At 34.4% G+C, this 19,218-nt stretch overlaps 1 long non-coding RNA gene across 1 annotated transcript in view; it reads left to right on the top strand.

Moving 5' to 3' along the window:
- The first annotated feature begins 269 nt into the window (after positions 1–269).
- The window catches only part of LOC144378316 (uncharacterized), a 36,032-nt gene continuing 17,083 nt past the window's right edge, over positions 270–19,218 (top strand). Inside the window, exons 1-2 of the long non-coding RNA XR_013440015.1 lie at positions 270–416; positions 5,159–5,215. This is a non-coding gene — a long non-coding RNA (uncharacterized LOC144378316). The remainder of the gene's footprint in view (positions 417–5,158; positions 5,216–19,218) is intronic.

The raw sequence follows: 19,218 nt of genomic DNA, 5'->3' as shown, positions 1-19,218 counted from the left end.
AAACAGACTTTAGAGGTCTGTGAATGAATGTGACATCTGAACAATCATCCCTGTTTTACTTAATTTGAATGAACTGCTCTGTTGTATTTTTTCTTTGTCACCATATTTATATTTCTTAATGTCATGAATAACTTAGCCCATGCCATGAACAGATAGGTGTCTGCCAGGATCTTAGAATCAGTGGGTCTACAGATCAGCAACCCCCATCCCCATCCCTCGCCCAGGTGACATGAATTTAACTTACACTAAAAACATGTTCTTTCAGGTGCTTTTCATTTCTAGGACTGAGCCGGCACCTGCTGTGGCTCTGCTTGAGTTTTCTGCATGAATCCCGCATGAATTGCATCTCTGTTTCAGCCTCCATCAGAACACTAACATTTGTGCTACTGAGTGGACTCCTGTTTAAAGGAACCAAGGTTAGTGACATGCTCTGATTCACTCATAATGAATTATCTTGAGTCTGCTCTTCCCAAAAGTAGGTTTAAAATAAAAATAAAATTTCCCAGATCTGGAGCTTCAAGCTAGAGGGCACTGGCCTCTCACTTTGCAAGACACAGTTTGTTCAAACACGAGAAAGAAAAGCATGCATGCACCCCCACCCCACCCCTACCATGTAGTTTGTGTCCTCAGACCTGATGATCCTTTGCTGTGTTTAACCTTGGTCATCTCAGAACCACCAACATTCCCAGCGGCCTTGAGGACAGATTCTTATAATTGCTTCTCCGTGGTTCTTATTAAGTGAAAAGCTGAAGGGCCCTGATAACCCTTTCCATTTCTTCATATCAAAACTATTTGAAGAAATAGGGCATAAAATTTAGGATAATATAAATAAGAAATGATAATTTCTTTGTGCGTCACCCAGCAGTATGGAGACTCTTGAATCTTAAAATCTAGTATCTTAAAAACTGGTTCCTATAGAATCATCATTAGAGAAAAATCCTTATTCCTAGGAAAATACACTCGTATATACATGCACAGAAGTCGACTCCTGTTGAGTGTGTATTCTTTCCTCGTGAGGATACTACTTATGCAAATTCTTTTGAATAAACATGGTAATGAAGAACCCAAGTTTTCCTGTCACAAAGATATGAGTTCACAACCCCATGTTGTCACTTATTAATAGTGACAGCTTGGAAAATATTTGAAAAGTTTCCCTGAGGATCATTTACCCTGTGCAAATTGGACATAGTAGCAGCTATTAATGGGGTCGTTGGAGATTTAAATGTGTGTGTAAAGCACTTGCTATCACATAGCTCATAACAGGCTTACCATTATCATCATCATCATTAGCTGTTACTATATCTGGATCTACTTTAATTTTCATTTCAATTCACATGTAACTCATGCTATTCCTATGCAATACAGAATATCATCCCCCTTTTTCCATGAGGGAACCAAGGGTTGAGATAATTGAGCTAATAATTGGTAAAAAGGAGATTTGAATCCATATATGTGCAAGTATGGAGCTCTATCCTTTTCCACAATTCTATATATATATTGTCATTTTTTTCTGGTATAGAGAATGACTTTTCCCAGAACAATCTGGACACATCTTTGTTCATACAAATTACTAGATCATCTGACTCATTTGGACAAAATAAGATTCCCTGATGCTGATGGAATAGAGAAGTAGGCCCTGGGGAGAAATGTGTCAAGGGGAGGAAAAATTTATTATTTTGAGTTCTTTACCTAGCTGTTATCTTCTTTGAGGTTCTAGTGTTTGATAGTTTGTAATCTTCCGTGCAATCTTACATTTCCCAAGAGAATTCATCTGTCGTGCAAAGATGTTGTACCCTGTTGAAAAGTAAAAGAGCATTATATAATCATAGCATCATTTACATAACTGAAGTGCTGGAGTTTGCTTCTAACACAGGGCAGGGCCTCAAGAAAGTCCTTTGAAATATACAGCAGGCAGTATCAGCCATTTAAAAAAAAAATCTATGCCTATACTGCCTTCCTTCCTGGTAACAGGATAATTTCACTTCTGAGTAATATTGATTAGGACAAACAAGGAAGTATTTAAGTCCACTTAAAATATTTCAGTTTCATTGATACATTGTTTTAATAAAAAAAAAATTCAGTGCATTTTTTTTTTTTTGTGTGTGTGTGTGTGTCTTGTTTTTTTTTTTTTTTTTTTTTTGGTACACTGGCAAACTTTCAAACAATTCTAAGAACATAGGCGTAAGTAGACAAAACAAGAAGCTTGCCAAATCTACTCTTGCAATACTACCAGTAAATATATACGGCACCTTTCAGCCCTCCTGAAGGTATCGTTAATTACATGTTCAAGCCCTCTGCATACTTCATCACTTCAGTACTTGCCTGAAGACCTATAAAACCTTCAGAGAGCAACATTTTGCAAATTGAATGTATAAAACAAAGGCATGTTGCATCAAATCAAACTCTGTCTTGCAGGGAGCTGTTTTGGAAAGGTAAAGTTCCTACCTTTCCTATTTAAATGCTCAACCTACCTCCTCCTTGCTGTAGCAATGCATGTTTGACAAAAATGTCTGATGCAGGCTTCTGAGATTCCTGAGAAAATGTGCACCTTTTGCATATGTATAAAGATATTGACTTGGCTACTGTGATACCCACAACTAAGAGAGAGTGTTGTGTAGTGTTTCAAAGCCACAATTGGCAGTAAACTTGAAGGTGAAGCTCAGCTGTACAGCTGCCTATTTGTATGACCTTCTTAGCTTCTCTAAGCCATAGTTTATCTAAGCTATTTTTTGTTTAATGGGAAAGAATAGTAATATTATCTACCTTCTAAAATTATGCTGAAGAATGTGAGACAATTTATTAAAAGCTTTGAATGAAGAACCTAATGATTTTGTTTCAAGGAAGACGTAGAGGGAGGGAAAGAAAGGGAATTGGGACTTCCGCCTTTTAATTCTGAATTTAACCTAACTAGAGGTTGTAGAGATTGGAGAAAGGATTGTTGGTAAGGGATGGATCCCTAAGAGGCAGTGGGCAGACAGCAATGACTATCTAAATATTTCACAACCTCATAAAAATTACACAGCTCAACTAGGAAGTTTGAGTTAACTTTTTTACTGTATCTTTGTTTTCTTAAGAGTTTGTTTGTTCCATTGAGAATTAGGTCTAGGAGATCCCAATGAATCTTGAAGTTATAAAATAAGCAGGAGAGGGTGGGGACATCTGTACCTAATACACACACACACACACACACACACACACACACACACACACACCTAAAATTGTGCTAAATTTTCCCTTTGGCTGGCAAAGTTATAACAACATATGTCTGGCACCAGACTCCTACACCTCCTCCTTCTATGCCAGTGCCAAAGGATTCCCCAAACATCCAGGTACTGTTTTACTTTGCCCTGACAACAGTTGAAGTTTCAGTGCCTCCTGTTTTTTCTCAACTGGAAAGGATATTCATTTCTGCCCAGCTCAAAGTTTATCTGTCTTGCACCAGAATGTGCATTCTACTACTAAATCTAAAGCCGCCTTGACATGTTGTTATAATACCTCATGGATGTGGAAAGTTTGGTGTAGCCTAAGGTGAAGCATGGGAAAAGGTGTGATTTGGCAGTTCCTTGATGTGTTTTCACACTGGTGCCCCAAATCACACTCTCTGTATGGGGAACATTATGGCTAATGAATTCACTACCTGCCTTTCCTTGGTCTAGGCTTATTTATGTTTCTAGATTGTATTGCCACTTTTGGTTATAAATAATTGTAATTGGATTCTATTTTGTCTTCTTATACAATTAAATTCTGGGGATTACAACCAGGAGAGAATCCCTAAAGATCCCATTGGATAGAAAAAAAGTCAGGGAGAGCGTTTTGAATGTTTTTAAAATATATTTTTTTAGATTACTTACATTGACATGTAATTTACAATTTTAGTTTTTTAAAGACAAATTTTATGATGTAGAAAACCACTGAGGACTCACTGGAGGGTAAATTCACACTTGGCATTTTACCTAATTATGTTTGATCCTTAATATAACCTTATAAAGAAGTTATTATGATATAAAGCATAATTCTGAGATATATAGCTTGAAGACATAGAGAAAGCAAGAAGTGATTTGAGGTTTCGAGCCCTCTGAGTAAAAAGTTTGAGGAATGCATTTATTTAACAATACTTTCATGGGAAAATTCCATGCATCACTAGATAGGTTTGGGGCACCTACCATGAACAAGGCATTGTCCTGACACTGGGAATACATCAGAGAAGAAACCAGACACAATCCTTGCATTCAACAAAGCTCCCAATCAATGAGGGAGATGTTTAAAAGTTTCATTATGAATATGGCACAATGAATCCCACTATTATGCATAATAATACACCAATTAAAAATAATTAAAAACTTGCAATTAACAGGACAAAGAGTCTATTTTGCAGTGCCACAAACTTGTAATTCCAGCTGCTTGGGCAGTTGAGGTAGAAGGATTAATTGTTTGAGGCCAGCAGGAGTAATTTAAAGAAACCTGTCTCAGAATAAAATGAAAAAATTTGGAGATCCAGCTTACTGATGGAGTACTTGCCTAGTGTGCTTGAGGCCCAGGGTTCAACATTCAACACCTTAAGAAAAAAGTTTTAAAAAGAAAGGGCAAATGTATTCCATGTGCAAGTATTTACAGACAACCGAATAGAGAAATAAGAGCCCAATTTCCACCCCACTCCCCCGAATAAGAAAAAAAGAGTCTTCTGGAAGAGAAGGAATATTAATCCATACACAAAAACATATTTTAAAAGGTTTTATTACTAATCATTCCTCCCCATCTAGGTTCGCTGCCCACGTTGATGTGTCCTGCCGGTCAGGACAGACACCATTGTTGTAAAATATAATATGCAAAACATGTATGTATAGGTTAACAAAGATATTAAATTGAACGCCCATATACACTGCACTCAGGCTATGAAATACCCATTAAGATTCAATCTGTTTCATCTGATGTGTCAGAGAAGTTAGCTGAAATTCTGAAATAAAAGTTCACAATCATGCTACTTACCAGTAAGATTGTTTATATTTGACTCTAAGCAATAATTTACTTAATTGTATTTAACTTATATACAAGTAGTAACTCATTATAATTGTTCTATTTAATTATTAATTATTACTTATAATGCTTGTATTAAAATTTTTTTTAATTGTTTTTGTTTGTTTGTTGCTCTGTTTCCCAGGCTGGTCTTGAACTCCTGAGCTCAAATGCTCTTCCTACTGCAGCCTCCCAAGTACAGGTACATGTCATTGTTCCTGGCTCCTAAAATTTTCATTGTTTCTAATAAGGGCATTTGAAAAGATACAAGTAGAAAAAAATTAGAATAAATGTGGAGAGTTTTTGTCTATTAAAAAACTCTAGATACAATAATTTAATAAATAAATGTTTCTACATAATAATCTTTTCAAAAATTTATTTATTTATTTGTTTAAATTAGTTATACATGACAGCAGAATGCATTTCAATTCATACTACACAAATGGAGCACAATTTTTCATTTCTCTGGTTGTACTCAAAGTAGAATCACACCATTCGTGTCATCACACATGTACCTAGGATAATGATGTCTACCTCATTCCACCATCTTTCCTACCCTGCTGTTCCCTCTCTTCTCTTCCCTCCCCTTTGCCCTATCCAAAGTTTCTCCATTCCTCCCATACTCTGTCCCCCATTATGGATCAGCATCCACGTTTCAGAGAAAACATTTGATTTGGGGGGATTGGCTAACTTCACTTAGTTATATTCTCCAACTCCATCCATTTACCTGCAAATGCCATGATTATAGTCTCTTTTAATGTTGAGTAATATTCCATTGTGTATATATACCATAGTTTCTTTATCCGTTCATCTGCTGAAGGGCATCTACGTTGGTTCCACAATGTAGCTATTGTGAATTGTGCTGCTATAAACATTGATGTGGCTGTGTCCCTGTAGTATGCTGATTTTAAGTCCGTTGGGTATGGACCGAGGAGAGAGAGAGCTGGGTCAAATGGTGGTTTCTAAGTTTTCTAAGGAATCTCCATTTTGCTTTCTAGATTGGTTTCACAAATTTGCAGTCCCACCAGCAATGTAAGAGTGTGCCTTTCCCCCTACATCCTCATCAACACTTATTGTTGCTTGTATTCTTGATAGCTGTCATTAGGACTGGACTTAAATGGGGTGGATTCAAACTAAAAAACTGCTTCTGGGCAAAAGAAACAATAATGAGGTGAGAGAGAGAGACTACAGAATGGGAGTAAATTTTTACCACATGAACATCAAATAGAGCACTAATCTCCAGGATATATAAAGAATTCAAAAAACTTAATGCCCAAAATCAAATAACCCAATCAATAAATAGGCTAAGTAACTGAAGAGACAATTCTCAGAAGATACACAATCGATCAACAAATATATGAAAAAATGTTCAACATCTCTAGCAATTAGAGAAATGCAAATCAAAACTACTCTAAGATTTCATCTCACTCCTAGTAATCTTCTTAATAGTTTCTCCCTCCATGGAAAATATGACTAACAATATTCTAAGAGCACTAATTAGGAGTAGTGCCAAATTATTTGCATTCCTGCAGCACCCACATGTCTCACTACACACAGAAAACTTCCCACTGGAATTGTCAGCTAGAAAGTTCACTGTATCTGTGATGCTCAGGGAAGTTTAGGCTGGATATGTAACTTTAAAAGCTGCTTACATAAAGATAAAAATCTTAGCCATGGGAATTGTTGGAGTTATTTAAACTGAGAGTGTAGACCAAAATACAAATGGTTTAATGAACTAAGCTTCAGCTGAGCACAGTGGCTCACACCTGTAATCCCAGGTACTTGGGAGACTGAAGCAGGACGATCTCAAGTTCAAAATCAGCCTTGGCAACTTAGTGAGACCCTGTCTCAAAATAAAAAAATAAATAAAATAAAAAGGGCCGGGAATGTGGTTCAGTGGAAGAGCACCCCTGGGTTTAATCCAAAGAAAGAAGGAAAGAAGGAAGGAAGGAAGGAAGGAAGGAAGGAAGGAAGGAAGGAAGGAAGGAAGGAAGGAGCCTCTGTCCCAGGGAAATTGTTTCATTGTGGCCTCTACTCATAGGTAATGCTAGCAATGGTCATTTCAGTAGTGAGATACAAGCAGAAGTCCAATAGATTACAGAATACATAAGAGTGAGGAAATGAGGCAACAAGGGTAGATACTTTCTTAAAATAAGTTTGATTATAAAAAGAAAAGAGTATATCAGGGATGGAGTAAAGGTGAAATCAAAGGGGTTGTCGTTTTTAAGGTAGGGGGAAATCTGAGTGTATTCCATGGGAATATCTGCAGGGCAGGAGAGGTTGAAGAGATAAAAGTGAAGGAGATATGCAAAAGGGCAGGGCTTGGAAAAGTGTGGTAGAGGGTGCTATCAATCAGGAACATGTGCCATAGGAGGGGGAGTGGGAAGAGAAGGGCCATCACTAATGGATGTGAATGTTTGCCAGTGGAACATTGAAGTAATTTTAACTGTTGACATATTTTCTTTGACACAGAAAATCAGATATTTATTGAGAATGAAGGAGGAAGGTTGTGGTATTATGAACTGAAGAGAGTAAGAGGGTGCAAAAAGCAAACGTGTGTGCAGTGTGGAAGTGGGAATTGAATAAACTCCTGCCATGGGATTGCTCTGTAGTATTCAGGGCATAGTTGAAACAGAATAACGTTGCTATAGAAGGTCAACTATAAAGTATCTTTTGTGATTTTTTTCCAATGTGAAATTATTTTTATTTGAACGAATCTTTCCTTTTTTCTTTCTTTCTTTTCTTTTTCTTTGTTTGTCTTTTTCACTTTTTTATCTTTATGTAATTTTCTGCAGCAGATCCCAGCAGCTTGGTCTCAGAAATAGGGAAGTGAGATTAACCATGTCACACAGAAATAGAGACAGGTAAGGTTTTGTCGTTTGGGGGTAAAAAAAAAGGACAGATAAACAAAGATATAAAATTGACAGTAAAATGATTCAAATAATAAACTCAAATCTAAACTTGATAGGTGAGTCAAGATGTGTACATGGGGAAAAATGTAGGAAACCAGTAACTTCCACCATGGAGACCTTGGAGAAAAGACTTGGCCCAATAAGCTGAAAAGATAATGCCAAAACCCCCAACACGTCTGAATTAATGATTTGAAGGCAGATGTGTAACATTCATTATGAACAAAATGTGCACCTACCAACTCCTTTTGAAGTAAGCCACCCACTTTCTAATCAGTCCTAGAGTTTAAACATTTAAGGAAACAAATCACTTGAGATATATACATGAAGATTTTGCTTCTGATATTTATATATGATTTTTATGAAACTTGAAATATTGAATTTTCTTTGTAAATGTATCTTTTATTGGATTGAGACTTTGGAAGCTTTTCCTTTTGAATACTATTTAAAATGTTGAATACAATAAAAATCAAACGACGAATCCTAATCCCATTTTCCACTTTTGTATTGCCATGGGAAATAATTTTCTTCTAGAATAGAGGTACTTTGGATTAGACAGAGGGGACTAAATGGAGGGGAGGAGGTATGGAGGTAGAAAGAGTAGCAGAATGAATCGGACATTATTACCCTATGTACATATATGATTACATGACTGGTGTGATCCTACATCATGTACAACCAGAAGAATGAGAAGTTATACTTCATTTATATATGATGTGTCAAAATCCATTCAATGTTATGTATAACTACTTATAAAAAATAAAATATATATATAATAAATTAATTAATTTATAAAAAGTAAATAATTTTCTTATAAAAAAATTGTTCGATGTAGGGTTGGTGAAGTGACCATTAGAGTGATTTGGCAAAAGACACCATATTTGGTTTCACTTTTTCAGTCCCCATAGCAATAATACTCTTGTTTTGTTCAGTCGTGATTTCACTCCTCTTCTAAATAAGAAATACTGAGAGTTTACCTTGTTTCTTTTTCTGCACACTGAATTGAAAATTTCATTTGATCCTCATGATCATATTTTTGTGTTGAATATCACTAGATACTTTATAAAAATTCAGATAAGGACCCTGAAGTAGCTTGTCTGAGATGCCTTAGTAGATGGATCCTTACCAATTTTAGTCTGATTCCAGAATCTTAAATTTAAACATTGTTTGTCCCTGTAATAGCTCTAATGTTCAATGGCCTATTAAATGAAATCTACAAAAATGTTGTTTATCAATTAAGGATTTTGCATAGTTTAATATGAAAATCGAATCTATAATAATTTATACTATTCAAGATGTCATTTTTGAAAGTGTTGTAACTAGATAAAGTTAAAATTTCTCAATGTCCCTGCTTTCTCATACAAATCTCACCATCAATTATCAACTTCAAAGGATGTTTGGGGAGGTGTCTTCCACTCTAAGTTTCAATGGAGTGGAGTTTCAATGGAGTTTCTATTAGCCCAGCCATCCTATTAAAAATAATGGTAAGGGGTGGAGAAAGGAGGAGTCAAGATCTTAGAGTAAAAGGGAGCACACTGACCTGAGTTGGGATTTCCCCACAATCCTTTCCCTTTTGAACATTTGGCAACTCATGGTGGACATCATAGAAAATCTAGAAGAGGCAAAAATTAAAATTTAATTCTGACAAGTCAATGAAAGCCTGAAGAGTTAAAACTCTAGAAAAAAGGAAATCAGAAGTAAGTGAAATGAATGCTTTGCTCCTTTGCTATCTTTTAGGCATTTTGGCAAATTTTATACTATGTGAGGGGTAAAATGAAAAAGCTAAAGATAAAAAAAAAGCTATAAAAGTCTAAAAATCTAAACAAAAATTTAACAGTTTCATGAATATAAAGAGACAAAAAATTAAAGTTTGGTATACACTGAGGAGAAAAGAGAAAAGTCCTAAAATTTTTGATTGAAAATTTTTATTGAAATCTCTGAATTGCTACACTTTACCTAATACTAAAACTTTTAGAAATATCAAAAATGATATTGTGAATGATTTTTTTTGCCAAAGACTTAAAATCTGGATGTAATGAGAAAATTCTTTGCAAAGTACAATTTACACTTTACAAAGTACAATTAAACAGTAGAAAATCTGAAGATATATTTATTAATTTAAAAAAATCTCCTCTAAAAGAACCTCCAGGTACACATGTTATTTATTCCAAATATTTAAAGGAGTTGTAAAAACCACCTTACACAGTTCTTCCAGAAAACAGAAAAATAAAGAGATTGTCCTACCTATTCTAACAGTTTAGCATAACTAAATCTGATAAGGCCAATATCAGAAAGGAAAATAATAGGCCAATATCTCTTACAAAAGTGGATTTAAAGATGTGAACAAAATCATAGCATACAAACTCCAATAATGTAGAAAAAGCACAGCAAAAGTGTGTTTAGCCCTGAGAGTGTGAGGTTGGTTTAACATTTGCAAATTAATCACTATAATTTATCACGTTAGTTGAATACAAGTAAAAAAACTATGTAATCATGTAAACAGAAAAAGTTTCTGCTAATATTCAAAATCTCTTCATGATCAAAAACAGGATAGAAGTGAACTTTTGAAATCTAATAGAGTGTCTATTTAAAAAGGAAAAAACTGTGGGTGAGGTTGTAGTTCAGTGGTAGAATGGTTGCCTAGCATGTGTGAGGCCCTGGGTTACTCAGCACTGCATATAAATAAGATAAAGATCCATTGACAATTAATAAATATTTTTTTTAAAAAAAAGAAAAAACTTCCAGGAAGCATTATATTTAATGATAGAATATTAAAACCTGATATCAGAAAGTAAATAAAGAAAAAAGAAAGAAAGTAAATAAAGAGATCCACTATCACCATTTTTATACACCTTTATTAGACCATTTGGTCAATGCAATAGGTAATATCTACTAAAAATAATATCATATGCCTTGATGCAGTATTTCTACAAGTTATATTCTTTCTTAATAATTTATGTATAACAATATTCATAACAGCATTATTTATGATAACAGACAGAAAATTATCCAAATAAACATTAATGCTAGAATGGATTTTAGTTATAGTATTTTTATTCAATGGAATGAAGTTGTAGAAATGAATGTACTATTGCTTCACACAAAAAAAGGGGATGTTATCTCACAAGAATAATGTCAAGCAAAAGAAGCTGGTAACAAAACAAAGCATTTGAGATTTTTTTCCATTTACATAAAATTTAAAAAACAGAGAAAAGCTAATCTGTAATGATCAAAGTCAGTCTAATGGTTACCATTGCTGGTCAGAAAGGATTTTAGAATTTTGACATGTTTTAAATCTTACTTTGGTTAATTACGTGACTCACTGTGAAAAAAATACATCAAACTACATACGTTTGCTTTCCACTTTCATGTATATGATATTTTTCAATAAAAAAATTATTGAAGTTTACATGATTTTTGTGACTTGTATGAATTCACCTTAAAGATCTATTACCTAATTCAAGAACACTAGCTTGTCAAACCATGCTAGAATTCTCCTTTTGAATTGCTTTCATAGTCTGCTTATCAACCCAGAAGAAAAGCAGTTCTCTTACGTTAGCCACTTTTCCTGTTTCATCCAGGCAATATTTTTTCAGCTTGATCACAAACCTTACTTATAACTTTAGTTTCCAATGATTTTTGATCATTTCTATAAAATATATTTAACCTATGATAATTTTCTGTCATTTGGAATACCTGTGAGGGTGTATTTCAGATTCTTGACGTGATGCCACGCAGGAATCCCTTTGAGCCACAATAGAATCATTGGAATCATTGAGATGCATTTTATCTTCTGAAATGATTATTTATTCTATATATTTCTATTCTTACTGAAACCTGATTTTAAAGAGTAAGGGGGTGGAATGCTGAGGTTGTGGTTCAGTGGTAGAGCATTTGCCTTCCGTGCATGGGGCCCTGGGTTCGATCCTCAACACCATATAAATAAAATGTAAAATAAAGGTATTATGTTTGCCTACAACTAAAAATTTTTAAAAAATAACTTTAAAAAACCAAAGTATTTGGTACTTAAAGAGGAACAATAAAGACATTTTAGACCTGCATCCCAGTAATAGGAGGAGAATAGCTATGAGAATGGGGAGAAAGTAGATGTTTTAATTGCAGGAATAAAAAAAAGACTGTAAAAGTTCTATTTAGAAGTACTCCTAAATTATTAAATAATAATAATAATCAGCATTTGACATTTAACAAAGTAGTTTTCATAGTCTATAATTGATTAAATTCTCAAAATAACTCTGAAATAGGCATTATTCTTCAGAGTTCATAAATTATTTATAGTCCGATAATTGAAGATTAATGCTCACATAGCTAAGTAAACTTAAAACCCAAACCCAGCCTTGGTCCTTTATTATTTAAAGCAATGTCCTTTATTTTACCATGTGTTATTTATTGATAACATTTCAATAGTATTTTAAAATTAGAGAGTTGAGAAAATATTTTATGATTATTTAATAATGACATTAAATTTCTCTTTATAACATATTTATTGGGTTGATCCTCCATGGAAAGTTATCAAATGCCTACAGACAATTAGTTACTCATTGCTACAGATCAATGTTTATGGAAAAAGCTTTTTCATTTACTCTTAAACTATTTTGGAATTTATTTGTAGGATTAGCTTTCATGTTAGATTATTCTTTTTCTCAATTATGTAAAACTTGTCAGACTTAAGCAAAAAGTAAGAAAATCACACAGTTTTAGTCCCTGAACCAATTACTTTTGGTGGGGTGGTGGGGGTGAGGGGAGAGGATTTGGTGCTGGATCAGATTGAACTCAAGGCTCATGCATGCTAAGCACCAGCTCTACCAATGAACTACATGGCCAAATTGAGCATTTTTGAAACTTTAATTGTATAACGTTGTGGTTTGGATGTGAGGTGTCCCCAAAAAGCTCATGTGTGAGACAAAGCAAGAAGCTTCAGAGGAGAAATGATTGGATTGTGAGAATCTTAACACAATCACTGAGGGATAACATAAGTGATGGGGTGTGGATGGAGTAGGTGGGAATTGGGGGCCTGGGTTTGAGTATATATTCGTATCTCACAAGTGGAGACCTCTCTCTCTGCTTGCTAATCAGAAGGTGAGCTTCTTCCCTCCACTACAGTCTTCTGCCATGATGTTCTGCCTTACCTCAAACCTGAGCAAGGGAGCCAGCCTTCTATGGATGGAGACTTCTGAAACCATGAGAACTTAAATAAACTTCCTCCTCTACAATTGTTCTGGTCAGATATTTTAGTCATAGCAGTGAAAAAGCTGACTAAAGCACATAATAAAAACCTAGACAGTTTTTTAAAAGCAGATTTCAGGATACCATACAGAGAAATGACTATTAGATGGGATGGGGAATCAGTTTCTGTAACAAACCCAAGTTGATTTGATCCTTGGACTACACTTTAAAAAACACTGCCCTTAACTTTACTTTTCTTTTTTAACAACTATTCTTTATTTTTGGATATTAAAAAACTAAGTTGGGTTGCAAACTATAATCTCCAGTAACAGAATTGCCTATATAACTCAAATGTGTTTCTCTTTTCTCTATATTTTAAGGTGGTTCTTTTAGTCCTAAAAATCTATCTATGATAAAATAACTACACAATTTCTAGCTTTTACTTTAAAGGAAGATTCAGAAGATATTTACTTTGAATTGACCAACATTAAAAAGTATTTATCTTTATAAATGCTCAGGGAAATGCAAATTAAAACTAAAGCAATAATTTCATACCTCTCAGATTGGCAAAATAAATAAACTCAAGAAACCCAGTTTTGGCAAGAGTATGAAAAAATCCATTTTGTGCGAAGCCCACAGACTCATTACTCATGGGAATGTACATTACAGTTGAAAGAACAATCAAGGCTTGCCATTGGAGAAAATGCCCGTTTATTGAGGAACAGCTCTGCATATTTATAGAGCCGGGGGTGGTTTGACAGTTATGACAGTTTAATGGTTGAACAGTTTGACAGTTGGCATGGGGTGCTTTCTGATTGGTGGGTAAAGATCATGTGAGACATCAGGGCTAGTCTGATTGGTGGGTAAGGATCATGTGAGCCAGCAGGGCTAGTCTGATTGGTGGGTTAGGATCATGTGAGCTAACAGGGCTAGTCTGATTGGTGGGTAAGGATCATGTGAGCCAGCAGGGTTCACCATTGTATGGCTCTTCTCGGGGGATGGGGAAGTTAGTCTTTGGAGCCGGGCGACTCCCAACAATTGTAATGTTGGAAAAATTTCAAAAAAAAAATTATTGATAGTTATCAGAATTAAAAAAAAACACAGGCCATTATATGTTTACATAACCATGGGTACAAAGATAAGGGTTAGTATTATTATATGTACAAAACATTTTTTTATAACACTTTTGTGATGGGCAAGACATTACTATAACAAAGAAGATACTTTTAATCAAAAGAAGAAGGCTAAGTTATGGATTTAAAAGTTATACATTGATTAGAAAAATAGTAAGATAGATATAGAGATCAGGATAAAAATCTATGGACCCATGTTAAGTGAAACAAACAAAATTATGTTTACAGAGCAATTTACATAACATTGTTCATTTTTAAACAAAAAATAACAAGAAAATTTTAAGCATTTATTGTGTTAGCTTTTTGTTGCTGTGAGCAAAATATCTGACATAAACAAGTTAAAGGAGAAAAAGTTCATTTGGGGTAATTTCAGAGGTTTCAGTTCATAGTCAGCTGGTTTGCTAGGTGGCCCTGTGTAAGCAGAGTGTCCCAGCACTCCTTTCTCGAAGCAAAATGAGAAGCCAGGAAAGAGAGAGAGAAATAGTCTTCAAGGGCATTCTCCCAGTAACCCATTTCCTTCAACCATTTTCAATCTCCTGCAGTTCCCAATAATGCAAATAATTCAGTTCCTACTGATGAACTCAAGAGTCCTTATGATTGGATTATCTCCCCAAAGCCCGACATTTGAACATTTGCTGCATTAGGGACCAAACCTTTAACACATGAGTCTTTGGGGGAACATTTCCTATCCAAACCACAGCCTATATTTACATGAGACTCTAAACATCATGTGGTCTACAATATGGTACCTAGAATGCACATATTAGTAATTAAATTTACATTAATTAAAACTAAATAAGTATTCATGAGTCATAACATCACTTTGTACCCTGTAAATACATACAACTATAATTTGTCAGTTTGTTATTTTACAAATTAATAATTAAATAAATAGGTAAAAAAAGCACAAGTAAAAACTTAGCACTTCATCACACATTAGTCATGTATTTAGTGCTCAATAGTCACACATATAGCTTGTGGTGCCATATTCCACAGCACAGATGAAACATTTTCACCACCACAGAAACTTCTGTTTGATAGCCTTGCTCTAGAAAATTTTGGAAGGACAGACACTAAACTCAGAGTTAGGATTGGAAAGAGGAGGGGAACAGGATTGTTGGCATATCATTGTATATTTTATAGCATTGATTTATAAAATATTATTAACTTGTACAGTTTTTAAACCCAATTAATTCAAAGTGAAACGTTTTTTGTTTTTTTAAATTTGCATTACTCATTGGGATATATTTTTCAAGGCTTCTGCAGTGCTTCTTAAAACAATTTCACACATGTATAACTAAAGAAAAAACAAACAAAAAATTTAAAAAATAACTTTTCCTTTTCTTTATAATCAAACATTTAGAAAGTTACCCAAGGTCCACCCTACAGTTGGATTTTCGATCTTTGTGAAGTGATAGGATGTTACTATGACACAGCATGGACATTCTAAACACTTGGTGGATAAGAAAACGTGTAATTAAATTCTAACCTTTCCTTTCCGGCCTGAGTTTTTTTTTTTTTTTTTCCCTCCCCCATCTCTGTCTTTCACACAGACAAGGACAAAACTTGCAAATTGCACTCATTCAGTATTTTCTTTTCCCCTGAGTTTTAATACTGTCCTTTAGTTGACAAGGGTTAACTGAACTCAAATGTCTTTTTTTTTTTTCCTTTTGAAAAAGTACTGACAGAAAGCATAACTTGAGGGCATTCATCCTTGGCCTTCTGTCCTTCCTCTTTACTTTTTATTATCTTCCTATCTAAGTAGTTAAATAATATTTATGAATGGCTGCTCCCTGCAAGTGTAGATGAATGAATAAAAAAGAATGATGTATTCAGAAAATGGCTCTGTTTCCACTGCTCCACTCTTGTCTCCTGACCAAAGGATTCCCAACAAAAGCTTCCAGTCCGTTCACATGGCTTTCCTGTGACTTGGATCAGTGCCACTTTCAAACATTTTACTACTCTAAAGCACTATGCATTAAATGTTGTTGGAAGGCTAAGTAAATTTTAATCACTCCTTATTAAGTTCATTCATGAAAGATAGGAAATGTGCTCAGCCATGAAGGAAAGGACATGGATGTTGAAGTATGGACCTATGTTATACCAACATGCAAGTCCTGGGCAGGGGCAGGCTTCTTTTGAGGCCCACATAAAAACTAAAGGACAATGGTTCTATCAGAGTTGACAGTGAAATTGTCAATACACTGGCAGCTGGTATCCAAGCTAGACTCAAGAAGAAAACTAACTTACCTCATTTCATTTTGCAATCAACATAAAGTGATTTTTAATGGAAAAACAAATGAACAAAACTCATCGTGCCCTATTTTATGCACTTTGCTACTTTAGTTACTATAGACATGGGCCAATTTAAAGGTAGTTATTTTGGGTTCACTTGTCTAAATATAGAGCTAGTAGGCATGCGTTGATCATTTGTCCATTTAAAGTCAGCGGTACAAGGTGCAGGACCTGAAGATTGATGTGGACCAGGATCTATGAATTAGCTATAAAGTATGCCAGTAGGAGCTGTTAGTAGCTTTGTTCCTTTAGAATTCCTGCATGCTGATTTAGAGCAGGTTAAAATGAGGGTATTTTCCAAATAAAGAGCCATATTTAAAAACTTGCTCATCCTTTTCCAATCTTCTGCTAACTTAACTCATCAGATTTTCAGGCTTATAAAAAATAATTTTCTATACTGAAATGAGAACTTCAGAAAAGGGGGCTATTGAAAGTACCCTCTTTATTCCATGATTAGCATCCGAATTCTCAACCCAGGGCCATTTATCCATTATCTCGAGATTCATGCCTATCCTAAAATCTAAAACAAATCTTACTTTTAGCAGATAAAACTTTCTATCTTTATTTCTCAATGATTATTTTTGATTTTGTAATCTTATCTGAATTCTTTTTACCAAAATAATTGTTATCCTGCCCAATAACTGATTCCTACCCAATACTCAATTTCTCATCTTTTGTCCAAATCCCTATTATGATGTTCTGTTCCTTCCATAAAATCTTCTCAACTGGAGTCATGCATTAGCATGAGCTATGAAGATTTTCTGAAATGAAGATTACCAAGCCATATCTTGGTCAGATTTGTATTTAAAATTTCAAGGCTAGAGTTTTGTCTTCTACATTTAAAAAAAAAAGTATTCACAGACCGTATCTACTGCTATGCTCCCTCCACCCGCTCTGCCAATTTGCATCATCCCTTTTCTAGCCTTTATTACACATTTTCTGACCTGTTTATCCACTAACAGAGCCACACTCTTAAAATGCAAAAATTAACATTGCATGTTTGAGGTCTTCTCAGAAGCATCAGAAAAAAACAGCATTATTTATTTGCAATATATTATAATAAGATTACTGTTGTGAAAAACAAATATGTGTCTGTATTTTGGTCTTCTATTTTTGGTATCATTCAAAAATGTAGAGTGGCAAGAGAATATAACAGAAAAGCAATTTTAAAATAGCACATGAAATTTGAAATCCTTAAATTAGAGGTTCAAAACTTTAGTGTGCATAAAATTAGTTGAAATTAATTGGAGGGTTTTTAAATTAAGCATACGTTTTTTAATTAAGTGTCCACACACACACAACACACACACACACACACACACACACACACACACATCTTGGCTCCCATCTTTCTAGTAGGTCCAGACAGATACCCAGGAAACTGAACGTTTAATAACCAAAAAGGGTACAGATGATCTTTGGTATATGTCTTGAGAAGTGGTTTAAACCAGCTAATGTTATGAATTTTGGTTTTCATCTTGATATTTACAAGCATTTTTGTTTTTAAATTTTCTGCCTGGTAAATACAATTTGATACATGAATATTGAAATACAACAGTAGTTGATGCTTTTCAGCAGGTCTTACTCTGAACATGATGTGATTATTTTATTTTTGTATGACCTTTATGTCTCTTGACTTCTTTTAAAAGGAAATATGTGGGGTCTGGGAGTGAGGCTTAGTGGTACAACACTTGCTTACCTGGGTTTGAGACCCAGAATAGAAAAAAAAAATAGTATAATTATTATTTTTCAGTCATGCTTGATAATTAAGTATTTAGGTGACTAAGTTGTCTGGGGCTGGGGCATCACCACCACCTGATGGCAATGATTAAAAATTGCAGGTTTGGGGGCGGGGGTGCTGGGGTTGTGACTTAGTGGTAGAGGGCTTGCCTCACACTTGTGAGGCACTGGGTTTGATTCTCAGCACCACATAAAAAATAAATAAATAAACAAAATGAAGGTTTTTTTTTTTTTTAAATGCAGGTTTAGTTTCTGACCCTGAATTCGAACATGTGAAATGATAGCTCTAGAGGTTCTGCTATAAGCAATTTTAACAATATAAAAGATATTTGGAAGACTTATACAAATTTATTTTCTAGTGTAGTATTTTTACTATATGTTGATTTGGTCTTTTCTCTGCCCTATGTACAAGCACATTTTTTTCTTCTCTTTGTTCCAGAATGTCAAATGTACAGTTTTTAAGGTTTTCACAGAATAATTAGAAATCAAGGATGTAAAATAAAAGGAGCAATGTTGACAGAATTCTCTACTTTTCTCAGTGGAAAAATTATTATTTTAACCTAAGTGAATTCTTGTACCTTATTATACTTTGGTAGCATTAACAATATCCTTATTGTTTTTTGAAAAATGAGTTATAGAAATGTTACATTCTGCAGCTAGCATAAAATATATTTGAACAAAATATATGTTACAATCTGTATAGAGAACATAATATATTAGTCTGCAGCACTCGGCAGTGTATACTGTGGAATGTATACATATGACCAGCAGACTGATGTTTTCCAAAGTCTTATATTATCACTCTCTCTTTTTCCTTTGCATTTATGTTAACAACCCCAGTAGAAGATAGTCTTAATTTTACCTTTTGAAGTGCTTACCTTCAAATAATGGTTACTCTTATGTTTCATTTTGATCTACTATAAAGTTTGACATGCATTGTTTGA

Source organism: Ictidomys tridecemlineatus, chromosome 6 (genome assembly GCF_052094955.1).
Source record: "Ictidomys tridecemlineatus isolate mIctTri1 chromosome 6, mIctTri1.hap1, whole genome shotgun sequence".
Classification (NCBI taxonomy): Eukaryota; Metazoa; Chordata; class Mammalia; order Rodentia; family Sciuridae; genus Ictidomys; species Ictidomys tridecemlineatus.
Note: the sequence above shows the minus strand (reverse complement) of the source record. Positions and strands in the feature narration are given on the sequence as shown.